This window comes from Lathamus discolor, chromosome 1, assembly GCF_037157495.1.
Source record: "Lathamus discolor isolate bLatDis1 chromosome 1, bLatDis1.hap1, whole genome shotgun sequence".
NCBI lineage: Eukaryota > Metazoa > Chordata > Aves > Psittaciformes > Psittacidae > Lathamus > Lathamus discolor.
The window spans coordinates 24,069,696-24,087,225 of NC_088884.1; the positions used below are offsets into that span (position 1 = coordinate 24,069,696).

General features: G+C 38.4%; 1 long non-coding RNA gene across 6 annotated transcripts in view; it reads right to left on the reverse strand.

Moving 5' to 3' along the window:
• Positions 1–17,530, reverse strand: part of LOC136007345 (uncharacterized) — a 62,708-nt gene that overhangs the window by 42,972 nt on the left and 2,206 nt on the right. For 4 of the 6 annotated variants that reach the window (XR_010609663.1, XR_010609648.1, XR_010609647.1 and 1 more), the window contains exons 2-5: positions 10,273–10,329; positions 7,368–7,614; positions 6,270–6,464; positions 3,993–4,079 (exon numbers count right to left, since the gene is read on the reverse strand). This is a non-coding gene — a long non-coding RNA (uncharacterized LOC136007345). Of the gene's footprint in view, positions 1–1,594; positions 1,846–3,992; positions 4,080–6,269; positions 6,465–7,367; positions 7,615–10,272; positions 10,330–17,530 lie in introns of those variants that run through there. The other 2 variants (XR_010609666.1, XR_010609654.1) reach the window with 2 other exon arrangements.

Genomic DNA, 17,530 nt, shown 5'->3' on the forward strand with positions numbered 1-17,530 from the left:
TCTGCCTTATGCAAGATCACAAACAGTAACAGGTAGAGACCATCTTTCTCATATCTTCGTTTTCTACTTAACAGGGCAGGAGCCAGGGATCTATAGATGCTACAGAAAATGGTACTGAAAAATACTTGATTGTATACCAAGAAATGTGACAGCAGTAAACATGTTTTTAGATGTTTTGCCCTGCAGTTGGAATCCATGTTTGCTCATCTCAGCAAAGCATGTTAGCTGAGGTTCAGTGACTCACTAAACTATAGTCACGGGGGCTCTTTGTGAGCTTAGAGTGTGGACAGAGGTTGCTTGTGTCTGCCTGCAGTGCACACATGGGTGTACCCCGGGTCCTTTGTGGGTATCAGTCTAAATTCTAGAGCTGCACAGATAATGGATCTCTGTCAGCACAGTTGTTGAGTCAAAAAGTGTATGTGTGCATGCTGTGGAAGGTGGAAGCCAGCAATGTGCAAGCGATGTTATTTCATTCTGCTATAGCATTAAATGTTTCATTTGAAGGGAAGCCTTCAAGTCAAATGGCCTTATTTCTGACAGTTCTGGGGAGTTCTACTGCTTATGTGTGGCTACAAGCTCTGGCCAAACAGTAGCAGCAAAGGTGTCTGTGCCTGTACATTGCAAACAAGACCAGCTACTGGCATTGCAAGAAGAATCTTGATAGCTGAGCTTCTATGCAGGGTTAGAAAACGTGCAAACTGCAGCTGGCAGTGCAGCAATAGCTATTCTGTTCCATCAGCTACTTCCTGCCAGCACTGCACATTGCAGAGGTGTTAGTGCAGCACTTTTGGGGAATTCCTCATGTTTCCAATGTAGATGAGACCAAAGACAGATTTATCTATAGACCTTCAGACTTTCCCACTTTGGAACTGTGTGGTGCAATGAGTGGTCCAAACCATGAAGTAGGAGAATCACTGCACATCCCATCTTTTCCTTCTCTTACATTACTTTACCTTGCTCTATGCAGCTCTAGATGCATCTACTTCTGAGGAAGCATAACTCCAGAATACCAACTTTCTCCAGGCCACTTAAAAAGCATTTTTTCTGCTTTATGTTAGCTAGACAGTTTTAACATTAAAACCACCAACTAGGGCCCATTCTTTCTTCATCAGCTACTTTTCCGATAAAACTGTCACAAGAGGTGGCTGCAAAAGCCACAGCTTGTTCCTAGCCTCATGGAAAGGAGCTCATAGGAAATGTGGTTGGTCTGGCAAATGAAGCCTGATGTACTTACTGCATTCCTGATCAGCCAGTCAAATGCATCAGACACGGATGTAGAAAGGGCACATCACCTGTGCATGGTTTCATTTCAGCACACTCATGATACAAAGTTGTTCTGAGCTCACACAATAAATCCCAGTCTTAAAACTTGTTGTTGTACGAGCAAAAACTACGAAGCTTGTTGAAACTGGTTTGTGGTTTAGGACAACTACTTGACACTCTCTTTGTCATCACTGACCTCTATCCCTTTGTCGTTGTGGACATCTACATATAAAAAACAGTTCCTGACATTTCCAAGTTACTATTCTTAACAGATTGCATCATACTTCCTACAGGCAGTGTGAATTGTTTGGCCAGCCTGAGGCAGGCTCCGCCTAAGGCACCCAGGGTTCTGGAAAGCTAGTGAGCTCAGCACCCAGCATGATTTTGCCCTGCTACAACAAGGTGACCTGGCAAAGGAGCAACCCGGCAGCCAGCACAGCTCTTTGGAAACAGGTGGCAGTGTGATCATGTCATTTCCTTTCCCCCAGCAGCCTGGCAGCTGCCCTCCATGCTGGATCAAGAGCTCTGGCCTCTGGCCAGCACAGGTTTGTGAGTTCCTACTCTAAAGGTCAAACACTGGTTCTGCAAAAAATAAAGAAGAAAAAGAAGAAAAACAGAAAAAAGAAAATTAAAAAAAAAAGTATTGAATGCATGTCTCTGGAAGCAGATGTGTGTTAAAAGTCAAATCCAGTTGTTGCAACTCAGTTTTGTTGCAATCCTGCAATAGCAGCAAGCAGATGCTCAGTGGGGACTCAGAAGGGTGATGTGCCTAACATTTGAGGAAACAACTAAGAAACCACCACATAAAACAACTTGTTCCTGTAAAACTATTAATGGAACAAAAAGTGCTATTACATAAAACATACCGGAAAATGTAACAAACTGTGAGGATTTCTTCACAACCCAGCATATAACGTGAACATTTTTGAATGACATAGTTAAGCCAGTTCTGATAACGTTTTTAGAAAACAAGAATTCTACCCATGCGTGATCAAATAGTCACAATTTCATCACATTGGTTATTTAGGTAAGAAGATTGTGCAAAAGTTTATACCTTAAGCTTTCAAGGGTTGATTTTTTATTGTTTTCCCAAACTAATAGGAAAAGTTTTCTCCTTAGACTATTTTTTTTCATTTCAGCTGATATAGTTCAGCTATTTGAAAACTAAGAAAGAAAAAAAAGAGAAAAATGAAAAATATCTGCTTCAACCTCTTTCTGAAAGGCCATACCTCTGAACAGAGTCCTAACGATGGCAGGATTTTATTTGCAAAAGCATACCCTTTCCTGTCTAATAAACTGCCAACCCTATGTAATCCTTACTGTGTTATTACTAGATCTCTATTCAATGGAGTCTTGAAATCTAACAGCAGAATACTCTGAAGAAAGAATTTGCTTACAATGAACATTCTCTGTCTCCTCAAATTCCCCAAGTATCTATCTGTCAGAAAACAACTGGGGCAAAGACCTTATGAAATGGTGGTGATTGCTTAATGAAATACAAAGCATCATTCACACTTGCCAAACAATTTAATGAGCAAGTTAAATTCTGGCATGTAATTGTATCTTAAAGTCTGCTTTCTGAATGGGACATTTTTAATAATTTTCTCCTTAGTAAGATTTTTTTAGGTAATGTGTCTGTGCTGAGCCTACAGATATGAAAGGGTTGTATCTACATTGCATTATGCTGGGACATCGTATAGCCTAGATAGTGCCACACAAGCCAGGTCTTAAACTGGAATTCATGTAGCTGTACCAGCAAAAATGCTCTGCTGGCCATAAAATTATGCCAATGCAGCTCTTCTGGGATTCATTCTTGTATCTAGTCTCTACATGGCACTTACCAGCCATAGCTAGACATAGCCAAAAATAAAATGAAAACTGAAGTATAAGACTTGTATTAGCAGACAAAGATAAGCATAACAATGCAGGATAGAGCTATACCTTGGCCTTTCAAATGTAAGAATACTTCTTTATGTCTACAGAAAAGATTGATATTTCTTAGGTCAAACCATGCAAAATTTTAAATTGGCCTTTAGGAGAAATAAGATTGGACCTTTTGAGGATATATAAAAGAAAACACAGCATACGATACAATCTTTTTCAGAATGCTGAATGTCTCCTAACATCAATAGGGATCTAGATTGAAGATATAGATCTCAAAATAATACAGAAATTGAAAGACTTCACAAATGATGCATGAGAATACTGAATAACTTTCTTTAATCGGTTAGATTATATGCTGCTGCTAGAACAAGTGTGGTCTAAGCCACATGACTACTGTCGTCTCAGCAGATGAATGGATGGATGAATGAATGAATGAGTGAATGAGTGAGTGAGTAAATCATTACAGGGTCTATTACGACTACACTCAGTGTTATAACGAAGCCTGGAAACAGTCTGAGATTTCTTGTGTACCCGATTGATTACCACTAAAATGAACAAGCAGCTGTACAGACAGTTTTTACAGAAGCTTTTTACAAGAATATTTACTTTTATGTTTAAGATTAATTAGCAGAGTCAGATCACTATGTATTTTTATCAGCAGTGAAATAGCATCTCCAAATAAATGTAAGGAAAAAAACTAAACCCGTGACCCTTACAATGTATTTAAAATCATTTAATCAAAATTAAAGGTTTGACAGATATTTAAATGTGTCAGCTTCATAGTTAAAAGTCTGAATGTTAAAATAAAATAGGTAATTCAGATTTTACCTCTTACTTTGCCTTACCAGAATCGTGCAACTCAAATGTTCTGGATGAGTTTCTTCACCTTTGTTCCATCTGTGCCTTTGCCATGGGTCATTCATTGCTTAAGCCTGTAATAGCAATTAAGGTGTTTGAGACATGACCTGACTCTTAAAATTAGTTGAAAGTGGTCAATAGACTCATTAATGGTGTAATCCCATAAACCTAATTTCTCAGGCTAAAAATACACCACTCGTGGCAACTATTGGGACTGAGACAGATTTAAAACGTATACATACATTCTTAGTCTTTATAAAGGTTTGAAGGAGAGAAGGGCCCGAATCCTCAGTCTCTGTTTCTGATGCTCAGAAGGTCTTTGTGTCCCAGCTACTCTGGAGCCCAGGAGAAGGTCTACATTTTCCAAGACATTCACTGACTTAAGGGATGGCCCATACTATAGTGCTTATTTGGGCATGTACTTTGAATTTTAGAGTTAGAAAACAAGACACACAAGAAGAAGTAACTTTTTGATTTTGTTTGTTTTCCCAATTGCTCTAAAATTTATAGATGACAGAGCAAGTGTTACATTGAGGGAACCCAATGGCATGTATTGATCCTGGATTTAGGCTCAGTTTCTGAACAGTGGCTGAAATATTTTGTTTATGTAAAGGTACTTTTGTGCAGAGAATATGCACATTTGTGCTTAATGCAATGTTTTACAGAATCACATAGATGGTGAGAGCTCTCTAGTTAATCACTACAAAAGTCATATTATTTTTTATGTTACCAGATATCTCAAATTAAAGACTTAGAAATTTGCAAGAAATTCACCTGATACAAATAACTATTATATGTGTGTGTGTGTATATATATATATACACACATATATAATTTCTCTATAAATATTACAATTTGAAGTAGCATCAAAGAAAACATTCCTTCTGAAGAGCAGTTAGCTGCTTTGAATAGCAGAAATTGTGACAAATAGCAACAATACTCTACCAGTTGTGTAAATGCTCAGCTCACAACGCAGCAGTGGTTATCTGAATGAAAAGCAGCAGTGATCAATAACTGTTTGCTTCTGGAACACCATCAAATTCATTTTGAGAATTCTTAAAATCCTTAATTTTAGAATGTGTTTCTAAGAGTGTAATTATGGCTAGTTCTCATCTGCTTTGTGCTCGTTGGATGAAAAAAATGCCACACAAAAAAAAAAATCTCGTCACTTTTTGTTCTGAGAAAAAGGAAGTCTTATAGTTGTGAAAAAGGTCAAGGGCCTTCTAAGTCTTCAGTGCCTAACACATCAAGTGACACTCCCCTGATCGTAAGATTAAATCAAGTCACAGGATGTGTGCCCTACGGATATTGGTTAAACTGTTCTGGAGCTGAGTGGATTAGACCAGTATCCTACCTTTTACTTGAAAGTATACTATGCCAGAAAGGTCAACAATGTTTCAAATAAGTTGCTAATTGAAATCAACCAAACGAGACAACTCTCTTCTTGGAACAAAACTTTATCCAGCCCTGCTTTACCTTCAGGATAACACATATCAGAACTGACATGTAGGCATTTTGAGCAGAATTTTGCTGTTGATCAGCTCGTACAGCAAAAGCAACAATTCATACATTTTAGCAAATCTTCCTTGACCTTCAGAAAACTACAGCAGTTTTTCTGTGCATCTTCATTACTTTTATTCAGGAAAAAAAAGTCAGGATTACTTATGATAGCAAGATTTTACTTGTAAGGTTGCAAACTTGCAAATATATCAACTTCTGTTGTGATCCTATCAGTTAGTGCAGACAAGGTCTGGATTAGGTCAGTGCTTTTTGGGTACTGCCCAAGGAGGAACTCACTGGTAGTGGTTCCCAGCACAAGCTTTATAGGCTTTGTGTTTGTAGGAGACACAGATGTTTTCTGTATTAATGTCGAAATTTGAGTTGGTGATCTAGACTCTGTTTGTACCAAATGGACTGTAAGTGGCATTTCTAAAGTATAGCTGATTTGATGTGCATCTAATTTGGGATAAGTTTAATAGGACTCCGGAACCGCAGACTTATGGCTGTTAAAGAGAGTCCAGGTTTGTAGTTTAAGTACAGCCGTCTACATGGCAAGTGTTTGAAGTCTTGCATTTATTCACAACAAAGATGTTAGATGAAATAGCCATAAATCTTAATTTAAACTTGCCAGAATTCAGCCTAAACTATTCCCAGCCCCTTTTGTTGCAACATAATATCCTGATTCACACCTGCCTAGACATCTATCAAAATAAGAACATCATCACAGAAAACTTCAGGCTTGGACTAATGATATTTCCATTTACCTTGAAGCACTCTGGCACTGGGACTGATATCTGTAGACTTGTGTCTCAACTGGTGTCTGAAAGATACCTGACAAAAGTTTCCAGGTGGCTGGCTAAATCAGATGTATGAACTTGTTTGCCATGAACAGACAGCATTTTTTTTCCCAGCATCCTGTTAAAGTGATTTTGTAGATTCATGGATTGCTGCAAAGAAATCTAAACATACAAGTAAAAATGAAAATAATACTCTGTGAAGGACCAGATCTCATTATCCATAATGGTAGTATCATAGTTTAATTGAAGACAACAGTGTGATGTGTTACATGAACAGTACTAACATCTCTTCCAGTATTAATAATAAAAAACTTCAGGAACACCCTTATTTTCATCACCCCTTTCAAATACCCCTTTCAAATACATGCGTAAAAGCAGCAGTTGTTAGCATAGGCCAGACAAATATGTCTACGACCCAGTGAACACTTCATTTCCATATGGAGGTTTTTAACATCTTTGCAAAACTAGGATAAATATCCAGGTAAATATAACCAGTAAAGCAGAGTGAATATGAATCTCAGATATTTTGAGTTTAAATTTTCTTTAAGTTCTACATGCCAGATGCTACTGATGGATGTCTGACAAAAAATGCACTAACTCAAGCCAGCAGATTTTAATTATTGACTACCCACAGAATTGACTAAAACGCTGCAGCAACAGCTCCTATCAATTAGAACTTCCTGCTTATTGAAGTCTAGAAAGCCATTTTATAAAAATAGTGACAAAAAGACTTTTGTTACCAGCAAACACTCAGTATTTCCTCATGTTGTCCCATTTCTGCACTGTTTTACTCTTTCACGAACAGCGTTTAAATGGTGGACAAAGTGGTGGAAAAGTTTGGCTCAGTAACACTGGCTGACAAGTTACACCAGATTCTTTATAAAAAACAGCTGTTCTAGTAAATTAGCCACTAGAGTGAACATAACCTTGTGAATGCAATACAAACACGGTTACAGTAGTATATTGTCAATTAACTTCTTCATTCCTACCAAATGCAGAGTCCAGCAATAGCATCGTAGAGCTGCCATCCACACTGCTGAACAGATCTAGTGTCATACTTTTTACCTTTTTTGTTCAGCTTGTTTCAAGCTTCTATACTTCAGGATTTAATGAAAATATAGAGTTGCTCTTGTTTCTTCATAAAGAATGCTCCAGTTAACTAGATAACAACAGGGAATTATGATAATGAATTTCTACTAGAACAAAATGTTCCATTCCCATCTTGTGCTTTAAGGTGAGGCATCCAAATCCTTGATATTTCCATGGAATCTGAGTTCACCTTACGCAGTTCAACCCCCTTCCTTTGTATGTGCTGAAAGAGAGGTTTGGGGAGAAAAGACAAAGGACAATATTGAAGAAAAAACCTTCTGCCAGTCTTTCAAAAATGAACTATCCTTCAAATAAAACTATTTCACTCTTAGTCACAAGATAATGCAGCACATAAGTTACCTAAATGAGTTAAGTGAAGGAGAAGGAATAGCACTGTAAGGTTCATTACAAGCAACGACTGAAGCAGAGTGCCCTTGTGTGAGACACTTCTGTCACAGCCTCATACAAAGGCAGGCCACCCTCTCTTGTTACTTTCCTAATGATTTTAGTTTTCTATAAATTTAGTTGCATATGAGTAGTAGGAGCCAGTGTTCATCTGTTTACACTTCTACGTATCAGTGTCATGGCTCTGTCCTCTCAGATACCTCATCAGGAGCAGACAGCCTATCTCACAGGGAATCTGCCTGCTTGCCATCTGGCACACAGTGTTACTGTACTTAAACTGTTGCATGGCTTGAGGATCTGTCTTTACCTTCATATCATTGTGAGGTTTGCCTATGACTATTTCTTTTTCACAAGCAGTTGTTAGAAAGGTGAAGGCGTCAGTACATCTGTGCTTTAGTTCTACTTCCCTAAATATTCCAGCATAAGTGGTGTTTATTTATATGTTCCATACCTACAGTGTGGCGTCCTTCAGAAGGACAATTTAATGACAAGGACGCTGCAACTTAATTTTAAGTACTAACAACCTTTCTAAATCCAAGGTCTGACTAATGTGGCAGAGCTATTAAATAATTATATTAAATGCTAGACTTGAGTGCTCTTTGTATCATATATGTGGGTGAAGATTTTTCACCCTTGACATTTGATGGGACAGCAGAGTATGCCTCTGAAAGGAAAAAAAAAAAAGCCACTGTTGCTAGAGAAATGGTTTCAATGGCTTCAACTCCTATTTTCAGGAAACACCCGGAATAGTTCGGATGAGTCAGAAAGACAGAAGCGGTTTAAAACATCTCTATTGCAAATTCAGCTCGGGGCATCCAAACACCAAAGCTGTTCCCAGATTACTGTGTTACTGTTTCTGCACTTGCTGTGTGTCCGGGGACATGACCGGTGGCTTCTCTCTGATAAACACTTCAGCATTCTTCCCTGGAAAGCTATGTTAAGACTATAGCGGTCTGTGCAACACAAATAAAAGGGCAGTGGGTAAGCAGTGGTGCACAAAACTTGGGCTAACATGCAATTCATACACACATGGCACTCAGCTGAGACTTAGGCGTGGTCTAATGCATGTACAGCATTGATCCTAAAGACCTCTCTTCTTATAATTCATACATCATTGTGACATTAAATATGTTGTTTATTTAGATAGTTATGGACATTAGTATTAGTATAACATAGGTACATATGTAATGTATTTAGTAGTACAAGGAAATTCTTTGCAGGTTGAGACCAGTCAATGTCTGTGAAACTGAGCTCTGCCCTGAGAGGTGCACCGGAGAGACCCCACCTGGGAGGAAACCTCTGGAGACAACTGAGAGAAAGGAACAGCTACCCTCTCTTTGGTGTCAAGGGGTACCCAGATTTCAGCTGTTATCTCAGGAGTGCTTACCATTTAACAGAACACCTTGTTAGTATGTCAGCATGAAACAGCCTCAGCTGCACTGGCACCCTCTCAAAAATCATATCTATCCGCGCTCTGAACTACCACACACAAACATTCCTGGTCTGAACTGCTTCCAGTCATTCTGCCACTAGCTTCTGCAGGCCTGACCCGAGTGATCCTCGCTCTGAATCACATGTTGGTCACTGCAATCATCTGAGTTAAAAAAAAAATATTTCCAGAGTACAAACTGGAATGAATTCAAGCCTCATGTGACTATGTCCTGTTCATTGTATGCTTCATTGGCTTTAGCACAGACACACTGTACTTGCCACAGATATTTTGTAAATACCATCAGCAACACAATTTAAGTCTGCTCAGATGAGGGTGGAAGTATTTTCTTACGTTGATGGTACTTTTAATTGTGTTTTTTATGGAAGGTAAAAAGCCTAGCACATAACTTCCTGAGAACACAGTGAGTCCCATTAAAAATAATACACACGAGAAATGAAGGTTACATAGTGACGGAAGATCAGAACTTTATGCTTCATTAATGCAAGTAGCATTTTAACATGTGGAATGAACTATAAATTTCTAGGCAGAAGTAAATACTCCCACTTCCTTAGTGAAAGTGTACTTTAAATCATTAATGAGAAATACAACATATTTCTTTTTTTGTATTGTTGATGATGACTTTTTTCCCTTTTTTTTTCCTTACAATCCATCCGAATGAAACCAGCCCTCTCATTCCCTGAGCTAAACTGGAAAACACTGAGTTATGAGGTGAAATGATTTTTATTGTAAGACAGACAAACAAAAAAGAGTAGCAAAATATGGTTGCTCCTGGCAACGTAAACAATGCCAGCAAAGTACATTGATCCAAAGTCCTTTCTGGTTTACATGACTGTTAATGGAATTATTCCAGGTTTACAGTAACGTGGCTAAGGAGCAGAATTTGCTCCATAAAGACAGAAGTTTTATCTTTGATTCAGCTGCTGTCCCCTCCGAATATCGGGCCCCATTTTCCATAGACTGGCATTTGAAAGTTAATACTTTTTGTGCAGCACAAGAAAGAAGTGAGCAAATATGCTAACTCACCGTTCAGTCAGGAAGGATCATCAGTCACTCTGATTAGGCACATTGACTCTACCAGCACTAAGGAAATAAGAAAAAGGATGGGACAGTCAGCATCAGCCATCAAAAAATGAAGCATCTAGCCTGAATAAGTAAATGCAATACAGACAGGAATGAGAGACAGGGATCTCAGAGTGGCATGTTGTTCTGCATCTCTTAATGTCTTAGAAAGGAGAAAGTTTCCCTTGGATTTGTCTGCATTAATACTTCTTAGCCTTTCTCCAGTGACAATAAACTGAGTTGAGGACAAGATCTACTTCTTAAATGGCTGTGCTTAGGTGACCCAAGTCCCACCTGCTGTGCAACTCCTACTACCTGAGTGCTTGAGGATATCAAGTCCTTAGGGACCAGGTAAAATCTTCCAATTCTCTGCCCATAGGCATAGATGCACCAAATCACTAAAGTTATTTAAAAAGGGGAAAACAGACATGGAAAATTACCAGGATACAAACAGTACCTTGGGTTATAAACGGGTTGCTTGCAAATATAGCAGTTCTTTACTCACATGTACAAAGTGAACTGATTGCCAAATCTGTGGTCAGAAAGGCATTCTTCCCCACCTCCCCCGCATATTGGAAGAGATCTAAATATTTTTGTTGTCTTCCTTGGGCACACTGAGTCAGGCATCATCTGCTCCATCAAGTGGGCACATCCCCATGACCAGTATTGGATGATTCTAGGTAAGGGTGCTGACTGTTGGGCACAGCTTCTTCCACATCTCTCAAGCTTATGATCAGAGATTAACTTAAAGGTGATGAAACAAATTCAAAATAGAAAATAAAACCCCCACTTTTTACAAATATGTTTTACTTGCTATTCCTAAAAGGGCACTTTTCTTCCACAAAGAACATGAGCAAAGGCATGAGGAAGTTTCTTTGGTTCATAAATTTAATTAAGCCACAGTTATGCCAGTTTTTCTGACTAATTGGGAATGATGAGATGTTGGCAAGCTCTTTAAACACTCCACTCTCAGACATGTAACCCTTCACAGACCAAAGGCACCACATAGTAAATAGCCATTTTTACCCATTACACTCTTTATTTAGGCATATGAAAAAAGACAACTGCAGGTTTGCTTAAAATGTCCAAATGAATTACCCATAACAAAAGTAAATGTGATAAGTAAAAAAAAAGAGGGAGAGAGAAATATAGTTTGGAATTATTTTCTTCATTTGCCATTTCAGAAATAAATCAAAAAGGCAGAAACATTTCTCAAAATTGTTCTTCTTCCAGTTATCTCACATTTGGCTCACTAGTTAGCATGTTAACCATCCCAGCAACAAAACTATGAACTAAACAGCCTTTTCTTCTCTGACCTTCTATCACCATAGGTATTACAAATCTCTTAAAGCAATCAAAAAAATATTTGCATATTTTTTTCCATCATGCATTTGTAAGTTTTAAGTTGGATTAGTTAAGAATAATCTATGTGTCTTCATAACTGATAGAAAAATACCATCTTAACCTGTAATCTATCAGATTTTTCTGGATATGTGTGAAAACAGCTCTCTTCAAAGGAAGTTAGGAGCAAAATAATATTATGAACCCTCTGAGTCTGTTTACTGAAGGGACTCCCTTGTTGAGACTTAAATTGCCTCTTCATGACAAACCTAAACCTGCTATCACTAGTAGTTTTGACAATAGCATTGATGTTTTAAGCATTTTTTTGTAAGTCTTTTACTACTACCTACCATCCCAAGAAGTTAAGAGATAGTTTGGAGCACTATGGTCAGGCCCAATTCTCAATTAATGCAAGTTGCCTTACATTCATGAAAATGAATGAAGCTAACTCTCTATATACAATTAAACGTTTGACCCTTAAAGAGCACAGCTGAAGAGCTGAACTAAATCACTTGTAAATGAGCTAAAACAGATGTTCACAGACAGTTCTGCATGTTCAGAGTCTACCTTAAAGTGGCATCTGGCCTGGTGTAGATAGGATAGGATAGGATAGGATAGGATAGGATAGGATAGGGAGGGTTAGAGTAGGATAGGATAGGATAGGATAGGATAGGATAGGATAGGATAGGATAGGATAGGATAGGATACAATACGATGTCCTAAATTACAGCATCTCCTTTTGAGGGGTGTTTTATGCTCAATGACTGATTCCCAAGTGCCAAGACATTTGTCAGATACCTTCACATAATGTTCCTGACACTTCCCAGTGCCTCCTTTAATATTCTAGTGTTCAATATAAATAGGAAGGGATCTGAAGCATTTCAGTGTCCTTTGATAGCTTTAAACTTTTTATTAGCTTTTGTCTCTGATAATAAATACTACATGGTTCACTTTCAATTTGCAAGCCTTTAGCCAGGATTTCTGGATAAAATATGGAACGTAGGCACAAGGGTTCAAAATTTACTCTTCTACAGGATAAGTTTCTAGGAAAGGTGGGATTTGAGGACTGCTGTCAGTCCAGTGCTGAATTTCTCATTAACCAAATATGAATTGAAATTATTTCACTCTGTAGAAACTGTAGTCCTCAAAATAATGATGCACAACTGTACCCATCCATTGATTAGGGCAAACATGTAAAATGAAACTAAAATCAAAATAGCTGAAAACCTCTCAAGGCGAGAATATGCCACAAGTGAGACACTATAATATTCTATTACTACAGTCTTTGCACTGCCTTTTATCATTATCCTTTGCAACTCTCACCCTCCATTTGCTGTGTTGAGGCTGTGAATTCTCTAGCGTGGGAGCTGGGTTTTTGTTCTGTTCTTTGCAGGGAGATCATATCAATAAATTGTAGGGTAGAATTTCACACTGTTCCCACTGCTGTCAATGGGCATTTTACATTGAACTCTGCATGAGATTATGAGTCATATAGTGCACTTATGAAAAATCCCAGCCCTCCACGCATGAGGAGTAGTAAGTCCAGTTTAGTTTGCTCCTTTTCCCTGTTCACAGCACTTCAACTACTTTCAGCAGAGGAGGAAAGGAACTTTCACAATCTAGCTTGCAGTTGACTTTAGGTTTCTCATTTTTAGGTAACAGTGCTTTTGCAAACTAGCCCTGCTACTCAAGTTCATTAAAATGATTTTACACTTTTGCTCTTATGAGAAGGTTGCAAGGTCTGGTGATTTCAGCAAGTCTTAGAAGTAAAAGGTCAAAGTTCCAATTAAGGGGAGGAGTTGATTCAATTTAAAACCAGGACTAAACCATCTCATCCTCCTGTGTCACAGTCAGCTCCATTGTAAGTTTGAGGAGAAACATTATGAAGCATAACTGTTGATTTAGACTACCTGATTCAAGCAGGTTGGCTGAGATTTCCAAAGCTGATGAGGGAAACTCCTCACTGCATTTGAAAATCTCAAACACTTTTAAACAATCTATTTGCATTTTATATCTGGAAAGCATAGTGTACTTTGTGGATCATTCATTGCATTATGTGTTCATTACAAGTGCAGGAATTTGGTGTTCACTATGAAATACTTGTTTCATATACTGCCTTGTCCTTTCATAGTGCCCTTGTGAAAATGTCATTGCCAGTGTGTTTTAATCATTACTAGAAACCACCATGTGAAAGCATAGTTAAAAAGAACTTGAATTTTTAGAGGTGACCCTCAAGTCTTTTTTCATATATTGTGCTTGGAGTGGGTGAATCAGAGACATCTTCACTTCCAGCTCATTTCAACTTTCGCCAGTTGTCCTGCAATTATTTACCAGGAGGACAGTGGGAATGCTGATTCTGCCCCAAAAGTCATACTTCGTCCACCTGCTTATTCAGAAAATGTACCTCACTTTTCAGGCAGATGAAATATGAAAGAATCAGTTTGAGCTGGAAATCTCTTCAAAGTTATGCTCTTTCCACCAAATTCAGATTCTAGGCAAGCAAGGACTATGAATAATGGAGACTTTCTGAGGGCATAACTTTGCTTACAATGGAGGGAGTATGAATCAGCAAAAGAACAGGCACCCGCTTATGTTCAAGAATGTTTTACACAAGCCCATAAATCATCCAAATGAGGAAAGCTAGAAGTGGAAGTCAGGAATGCCACATGTTCCATGACACATGGAACATTATTTGAAGATCATCTTACAGAATGATTCCAAGTATCAGTACAGCTATCCAGAATAGGAAACTGAGTCAATTAGAGGGCCACTGAACTCATGATTACAAACACTGCAAATTACTCACCATCATACTGTGGTGATTATGGACCTACTGAACTAGGTTATTAGCAAGGTTTCCTGAATTAATCCTTCATTTACAAGCTAATGTGTTTGCCTATTGTGAGCTCGGCCTCCCAGTCTTGGGGCAGCAATTAATGCTGCCTCCTCCAGAAACATTCAGTGGAGGTCAGGGCCCTGGGGGAGGCTTCCAAAAATTCCCTCTGCCTGGACACTGCTGCCACCCACAGTTAAGAGACAACAGATTACAAAACCAGACCTCTTTTCAGCAGTGATTAGAAATCTTACAATTGTTGATAATTTTTCTGAGCACAGTGATTTCTTCTCACAGCAGAATGCTTTGAGGGTTAAGCTGTTCATACAGGGAGTAGTCTACCACGACCATGCTGCTTCTTATGGTGTGTGAGTTCATCTTAGTACTTCAATTCAAATTATGTCATATTTACAAAGCAAACTGATATACAGACTATGAGAACTCCTTGCTTAAGTTGCCATCATATCAATGAGGAAAATACTATATGAAAAAAACCAGAGCAGGAAATTAAGTCATATTTAACGTATATTCACATATATTATAGATGGGAATTTATCTCTACCCCTAGTACAGTTTTGAAACAAAGCGCAGAGGTTTTGCTACTTGAATTCAAGTAAAATTGTTTGAACTTGTGCCCCCAGAGCCTTGCTAAGCTTTTCAAGGCTTTCTCTGTTTTCTTTAAAAGATTTATAATAAACATTATAAGATCTGTTTTCTGGGATATTTCAGTCCTCACAAGGAAACAACAATCTTTTTAAGAAACTGTTTATATCCATGAAATAAGGAACAACTTTCACAACCTGCTACCCATGGGTCACCATATAATACAGCTACGGACCATACTGCACAAGGAAGAGGGGAGGTATATTTCCTCCTGAAGGACTAATCGTGAGAGGAGATTGCAGGATGCAGAGTGCTTAGGCTCCCAAGGGAAGCTGTAAACCCATGCAGGCCAGTGTCTAGATACTGTGATTTTACATATAAAGTTGCACGTTATTTATTTTTCTTATTTCCCATTTTATGGCATAAAGTTAAGCCTGGATATGATCTATTACAGAACAGATCAGCAAGTACAAATCTTACTGTTATTTGTTATTTGCCACTGCATTTTGGCTTCTGTTTTACTTCTCTGAAGTGCTGGAGAAAATGATCTGAAGATGACATGAATCTGTGAAGCATCTCAGTAACTGTCACCTTTGCAATATTTTTCCTATGTTACCTCAGACTTAGTATTATTACTATTGTTCATAAGAAGCGATCCTTTGGGAGGTGATAGTTTGGAATTCAGAAATGCGGAAATTCACAAGACCATATCAAATTTCTTAACTGTGAAAAATTGTACATGAGCATTATAGTCTATTACCTTAGTAGTATGGCTTTTCAGTCACTTTGTCTTTTATTCATTTAATCTTCAATCCTATAAAATCCTTGTGTAATATATCATTATTTTACCTGTCCCTCCACTGCCTAGGCTGAAAACATACTCCACAATGTGCTTTGTGAATTCAATCAGCTTTACAATGAAACTAGATTCTTTGATAGCTTACATGAGCATAGATCCACCAATTGCATGCTAAGGATCTGACCTTCTGAGGTTTTTAAACTGTTGTTTCTTAGAAATGAGCAAAACCTCGTGAGGCACTGGCTCTACTGCTGCAGGACACTCGGAACCATCTGAAAATATTTTGCAGTAATCATTGACCCTTCTGCCTGGAGATAAGCAAAACCATGTCTCAGCCTCCTAGCCTATTTACCATATTGCATGCTTTGCACACAATAAAAGCAGATTGGGTTAGAAGAGATGAAAAATTATTCACCTTCTTCCTGGAAATGATCACTCAGACTATTTTCCTTCCATAGAGTGGAAAAAAACCTGTTAAGATGCTATGTAGGAAAGAGATTGTGATTTTTCTTTTACATTGCATTTTTTAAACTGAATATAAAACCATAATTTCAAAAATAAAACATACAGGGAAGGGTAAAAAACACCCATGGCCTTAAACAAACTGCTGTGTTTAAAGACAACTAATTTGACATAATGGGTTAATCCAACATATAATGTCTGTAAGCAATATAAGGAGCTCCATATATGCTTTTGCTTTGGAGTGTGTAGACCCCATACTGGTAACTCACTGCACTTGTAATACTGACAGAGCAGAGCAGAGGCTCTAGCTCACAAAACCGCATGGAGGATCACAGTTGTATCCTGCTGCTGCAAAAGCACTCTTGATCTAAAAAAAGCAAAAGGAGAGCTAATAGCAAAGAGAGCTAAAGAACAGTGTGGAATTCATTCACTAACGGTGGGGAAAAAAATAGGGATTTCTTTACATTGTTTCCTCTGTTTTCTGAATTTGGAACTAAATAAATCAGCTTATCTCATGTTTTCAAGGTTTAGTGTAGTTACAAGGCCATAAAGAAAATCTAAGTATACAAACTGGACTTTTTAAGGGGACATCATGTCTCATAAGTCTAGTGATATATGCCTGAATGATAGCAGCACGCAAAGGGACATAGGATCTGTCTTCACATTCATTTTAGTTCCATCCAAGGATCCAAATTCCATACTTTTGCTTTTATCCACTCATTCTTTGTTTTCAGAGAAGATGAAGAGGATTCAGGTTTATGGTAGCTTAATGTGACATTTGAGACTTCATCCTTTCATTTTTGTAAATGAAAAGCCTGACCTGAAAGCCAACCATGTGCTCGGCTGCATCAACAGGAGCATGAGGAGCAGGTCAAGGGAGGTGATTCTCCACCTCTGCTCCACTCCCATGAGACTCCACCTGCAGTACTGCGTCAAGCTCTGAGGCCGCCAGTACAAGAAGGACGTGGACTTGTTGGAGGCCAGAGGAAGGCCACAATGATGACTAGAGGGCTGGAGAACCTCTCCAATAAAGACAGGCTGAGAAAGTTGGGCTTGCTCAGCCTGGAGAAGAGAAGGCTGCGTGGAGACCTTAGAGCAGTCCTCATGTACCTAAAGAGGGCCTCCAAAAAATCTGGAAAGGGACTTTTTACAAGGGCATGTAGTGACAGAACGAGGGGGAATTT